The following is a 5,834-nucleotide window of genomic DNA, read 5'->3' as shown; positions in this document are numbered from 1 at the left end:
CGAGACACTTATTTGACCAGTTGAGCTAACCCTTGGGGCTTATATATATATATAAACACCACCGAAGTGTTTTGGGTTTTCACAACACAATGGTTAGATTGTGAGATTTGAATTTTTTTTGTTAAATTTCTCTTCATTTCACCTATTTCAGAAATAGTACTTGTGTGTAGTTTTTTTTTTTTTTTTTTGCCAATTAGTTTTGTAATTAAAATTACTGTAATTTAAATATTTTATGTTTTTTTTTAATATATATTTTTATAAAATTTGTTTAAAATATAGTGAAAAATGATTAAACTAGTAAATCTCAATTATTAAATATATATAAACTGAATACTATTAAACCTTAAATTTTACATGGATTTGAACATATTTATATACATTCAAGAATATATTTCAAGTTCTCAGAGATAAAATTGTACTTGTTTGTTGTTTAATATTTGATATTCTGCATCATATAAATTATAATTGTTAGTTGTCAATTGGGAATATCTCTGAATATGTTGAGATAAAGGAGACTGTTTTATCTCATTTTTTCATTTATTTACTATATGAAGAGTCAACTATATGTAGAAGCAATTAGCCATTGTTGACTTTAGGTTGTTTCTTTTTCCGCAACATCAAGTGGGAGGAAACTTCTACCATTATCAAGGAAGAAATCAGAGAGGAAGAAACTGACTCCATGGCCCAATGGTAGGCCAATAAGCTTGTCGTCGACTTGTCAAGAGGGTCCACCTCTGACCAAACGCAGAACTTTTGCACTGGAGTGTCAGCCAACTCATCCCGACTGACATCATCCTGGTCGATCCCATAGTTGCACCACACAATCCTCCGAGGTAATATTCTGAGTTTGTACCTCCAGACCACGTCGTCACTTCGTCATCCAACCATTAAAGGAAAAATCAGGTTGCGCCAATGAAGATTCTCCACAGCTAGGGTTTGTAGCGGTGAAAGGTTTTTCCCAATTTTCGTTATAAGTTTAAGGCTTGACCTCTTACATTGCATCGATATTGCCTTCAATATTTTCCATGGATTGACTAAGGCATCTTGACCCTACCTTAAGATATGCATTAGATGAGGATCTTTACAACCATCGTAAGAGCTAGTTGCGACCCGACGATAATTTCCCCGAGCTGGTTATTTCGACAATGGCTCTATCTCAGAGGTCCTGCAGACATCCAGATCAATGCCTGTACTCGGTGCCAATGTTAATGGCTTATTAAGGTTCCTTGTGGTCCTAACCCTCTCGAGCTTGAGCTAATCCAACTCTAAGGAGTTCTTGGCCCTTCTGCATTCCCCATTCTCGGACAGGGACTCCCACATGTTAGTGTCCTATGTTATAGTAATCAGATTCATGTTTTGTCTTTTTATTATTATGGTCAATTTGTAAAGTGTTTCTATGATCTTATAGAGATCAAGTCTTGGTGTCAGTTTAGGATATGATATCCTAAAGTTTTGAGTGGTGAAAGAAATCAAGTTATTAATTTATTAAAATGTCTAGGTTTAGTAAGTATAGGGTTAATGTGTCATCCAATCATGGATAAAGGTAAATAATGGGTTTGGTTTCTCATCATTGGGACAATTAGTGGTGTATTTTCAATCATTTTCATTGTCAAATAAGGTAATACATCATTTCCTTGTAATCATGAGTTGTTGTTGCGCTGCGCTTGAATAATTTGATTTGAAAAGTCATCATTGAAGTTAAAGGGAGTCCTGGACCACATGGAGGATTACAAAGACATGTTCTAGCCTTCAAAAATCCATCCAGCATGATACTTATCCTCCTCAGTTTCCTTGGACATCAAATGAGAGTTATTGCGTTTTGGTTGTAGGGGATTTGCTGTGCTTCTGCAAATCGAGGGTTTTCTTGCTACTACGACCACATTCAGGTTTCAAATCTCTCTTTTATACAATAATTCATGTTATATGTGGTCTAATTCATCTTTAACAGTCGAGGAGAGAACCCAAATGGCCTTTCAACCCTCAAAATCTTCCACTTGTTGCGCTTTCCTCATTGCGCCTGTGTTTTTGTAATTCGCTGTGCACAAAAACAAATTGTTGTTGCATTTTTTCTTGTGACTTAAATTCATGCAGTTTGAGCTTTTAAACACAAGAGTTTACTATTCAAATCTTGCCAAAAACTATCACCCAAACCCTAATTCCATTGTTTTTGCATTCTTGTTGTGCTAAGTTGTTGAGCATTGTCATTGCATTTTGAAACCCTAGAAGTTTTTCATTGTGAGTCATGACAACACTAGACAGGAAGAAGAGGTACAGAGGGGGTGACATAGTCTAATTTGAGCCTCAAGACCTTACCATGGTGAATTCAAATCCAACCATTAGGGTTGCATTTGAGCAGACTGGCTGCAACAAGTTTTGTGAAAAGATACAGGGTTACAATGTTCATGTTACCAAAGAATTTTCCTTAAACTTCACTAATGTGGAAACCAAGGTTGGAGAATTGAGTTTCTCGTTTTTAGAGGTTATTATCTCAGCTGCTACAAAGATCCCTTTGCATGGAGAACAATGGTTCAAGGGAATGCCTTTAGATATGGTCAATTACAAAGATTTTCCGAAACCGAAGTATAAAAACAAAGAATATGGGGTTGTTGTGCCAAGTGAATATCTTCTTGAACCTTACAACAAATTAGTCAAGGTGATTCAAAGATACTTCACTTGTGAAGGCAGATTTTGGAGGGTTTATCAATACCACTTCAAGTTGTTGATGCATTTTACAGGTAAAAACCCTTTAAATCTACCTACTTACTTGTTTAAGAGTATTGGTAAAATGGCAGATAAGGTTCAGGGTAAGAAGAGTCAAGTGGAGCCCAGTCTCTTTCATTTTTCCTTGATCAAATTGTTATTGGTGGAAGAGTTGAGCAAGAGAAAATAATCATGGCAACCGTTTTTGGATTCATCGAAGTTGATAGCTGAAATTTTAGATAGTCCCTGGAGGAAAAAATATATACCCTCATAAGTGGAAAAGGATGTTCAACTAGCAGTAGAAAGCTTAGTCAAAAGGCCAAAGATTTCAGTTGACCATATTGACAGGAAAATAGGAAAAAAACTTCATTTCTCCCCTGAGGTGGTGGAGGTTTCCAAGAAACCACACACGAGTTGTTGCGCTCTTCTCCAATTAATTTAATTAGTTTGCTTTCATTTTTTCTTTCTAGAAAGTTTGAATTTTGAAGTCTATATCTTAAGAAACCTAGTCTACCCAAGTTAGGGTTTAATTATTAATCTTAAATTTAACTTGGTAATATTTAAGTATAACTCTAGGGTTTGAATTTTTATATCTCTGTCTAGATTGTTTGATCCAAGGATTTATCTTATGTTTAACTTTTGTTTCTTGGATCTTATATGTTACTAAGTTCTTCAAGGGTTTACTTATTGAGTTGGTAAAACAAGGTTTACACATTTATTTGTTAAATTTACATATCTAGCACTAATACAAAATTAAGTGCTTCATATTAAAAACCTATAATGAGTTGTTAATAGTAGGAATACATATTTGAAATATTCCTATCATTCTAGATTCTTCATGTACCAAGGTCATTGTCACATTGTTCCTCTCTATACTTAGCTAGCCTATTAGGAATTTAGGTTAGCATTATAGTAGATCTTTGCTTATTATGCTTTCATGGGGTCATACCACCTCTTGGTTGTTTGAATGCTATATCTACTTTACCAAACATTTTCATAGTGGAATTCCTCACTCCTTGGTTTGTAGTTTACATCCTAGATATTATCATGGTGAGCAACTCATATCATTGTATCATATCTACATATAAATGAATAAAATGGTCTTGTTCATTATGACATTTATTGGGTTGATGCAAGTGACCTAAGTAATCTCAATGCACACACTATAATTATGAACAAAAACCTATTGATAACCTAACTTGTCCCACTGTTGATTGTGATTAAAGTTTATAACAATTTTGGCTATGAGATACACTATCAATTCATGACAACAATTTCATTATCAAATGCTAGAAAAAGCATTTAATATTGATTTGAGTTGTTGAATATGTTTAAAGCATGGATTAAAGTATTGCTTTGATGCCACAATTACATTATCTTAAATATAAAATTTCTATTTGTTTTATCTCTTGTTGACATGTTAAAATGCTAACAAATAATTGTAATATCTAGTTTTGAATCTAAGACTATAATCATCATGCTCTTTAAATGGAAATGTTGGGATGTATTTTCTGACTCAAATCAATGCAATAAAATGATAAACACCTTAGTCGAATGATGCAAACATCATAACAAATGTCCTCCATTTTAGATTTGTAATATTGATATGTCTATGTAGTTTAAAATCCTAGGCATGGTATATTTTTATTTGGTCATTAATTGGTATTGCGATCATTGCAGATGTTATCTATAAAGGGTCTTAAGATAACCCTCTTGTTAAGGAAACTATAAATCCATCACATTCCTAGATAAATTATGAACGTGGCATAGAGATTGTTGCTGCAAAGTTGGGTTGCACTTAATATCAAATTTTGTGTTTTGGATGTAAGATAATGGTAGTTACCTCAATGATGTTAGTTACATGAGATGGTGTCTCCTAATGGTCAAATTTGATATATTACATTTCACTAATAATGCTCTCAGTCTTCAAATTGTAATTACGCATTGCAGTCAATAAAGCACTATTAATTGTACTTGGTGCAATGATATTATTTAGGTTATCTATCAATATTAAGTTTGAATATGGTTTTAAATTCCATGATAATGAGGTGAATTTGCCCCTTTCATTGCACTTCTTAAGCTTAATTCATCTAGATAGCTCATATTCCCATAGTTGTTTCTCGTTCATCTAGATTACTCATTTAGGCTCCCGTTCATATACATGTTCTAGTTCAACCATGATACATCAAATGTTTTCCTCACTTTCAGATGTCATATTCATTTATTTTCTCATGCAAAATGTTGAAGATGTATACACATGAATTGGATGGTGTTCTGACTTCTAATGGGTGGTGAAAATGTTGCTTACTAAAGTGGGACTTACCAACATTTCATAATGTATAATTTATTGGTTTGTCTCATCATATATTGATTTGTCATAGTTTACCTTTAGAAATGTGTCATCTTCCATGGTCAAGGTGTGCTATTAATTGACTTACTAAGGCCACATTCCATATCCCCTTCATATAAAACACTATCCACCTTGTTCCCTTTAATTCCATTCCATTCATGAAAAGGAGTTGTCTTGCTTCATGCTTAGCTCTTCAAGGTTATGGAGTTGTCTCGTTTCATGCTTAGCTCTTCAAGGTTATCATTCAAAATATCAATATGGGAATGAAATCTTGAAATTTAAAAAGCTTATTTTGAAGAAAAAAATGCCATCGTTATCTATATAATGTCTTAAAGGAAAAAAGGAAAAGAGTGAAATGAATGAAAGTGAAAGAATGTAAAGCCACCTTAGATAAGTCTAACCCACTAATACCTAGCTTGTCAAAAGAAAATATAAACAAAAAGGGATGTATTCAATGAATATAATGCTAAATGAAATCAAAGAAAAGGGTGATGAAAATGAAGTGAAGGAATGGAAATTGATTGACAAAGCTCCCTTTCAAAGGCATATACAGAAATGAAGAATTTTTTTTTGCTCTTGAAACATGGACAATAACAATGATGGAGGGCCAACACCTCTATGGTTGCACTGCACTGAATCCTCTACATATTTTGAGCAAACATTGCAATTATTTCATTCACCATGTTGTTTCTATGTTTTTATTTTCCTCTTCATTTTCTCCTTCTCCTCTGCGCACCCATTTCATGATAACTGGCATTCGCTCTTGGAATTAAAGAGCGAAATA

The sequence above is a fragment of the Pinus tabuliformis genome, chromosome 9 (assembly GCF_031772625.1).
Source record: "Pinus tabuliformis cultivar Carrire ecotype Pingquan chromosome 9, CPIR1, whole genome shotgun sequence".
Taxonomy (NCBI): domain Eukaryota; kingdom Viridiplantae; phylum Streptophyta; class Pinopsida; order Pinales; family Pinaceae; genus Pinus; species Pinus tabuliformis.
Note: the sequence above shows the minus strand (reverse complement) of the source record.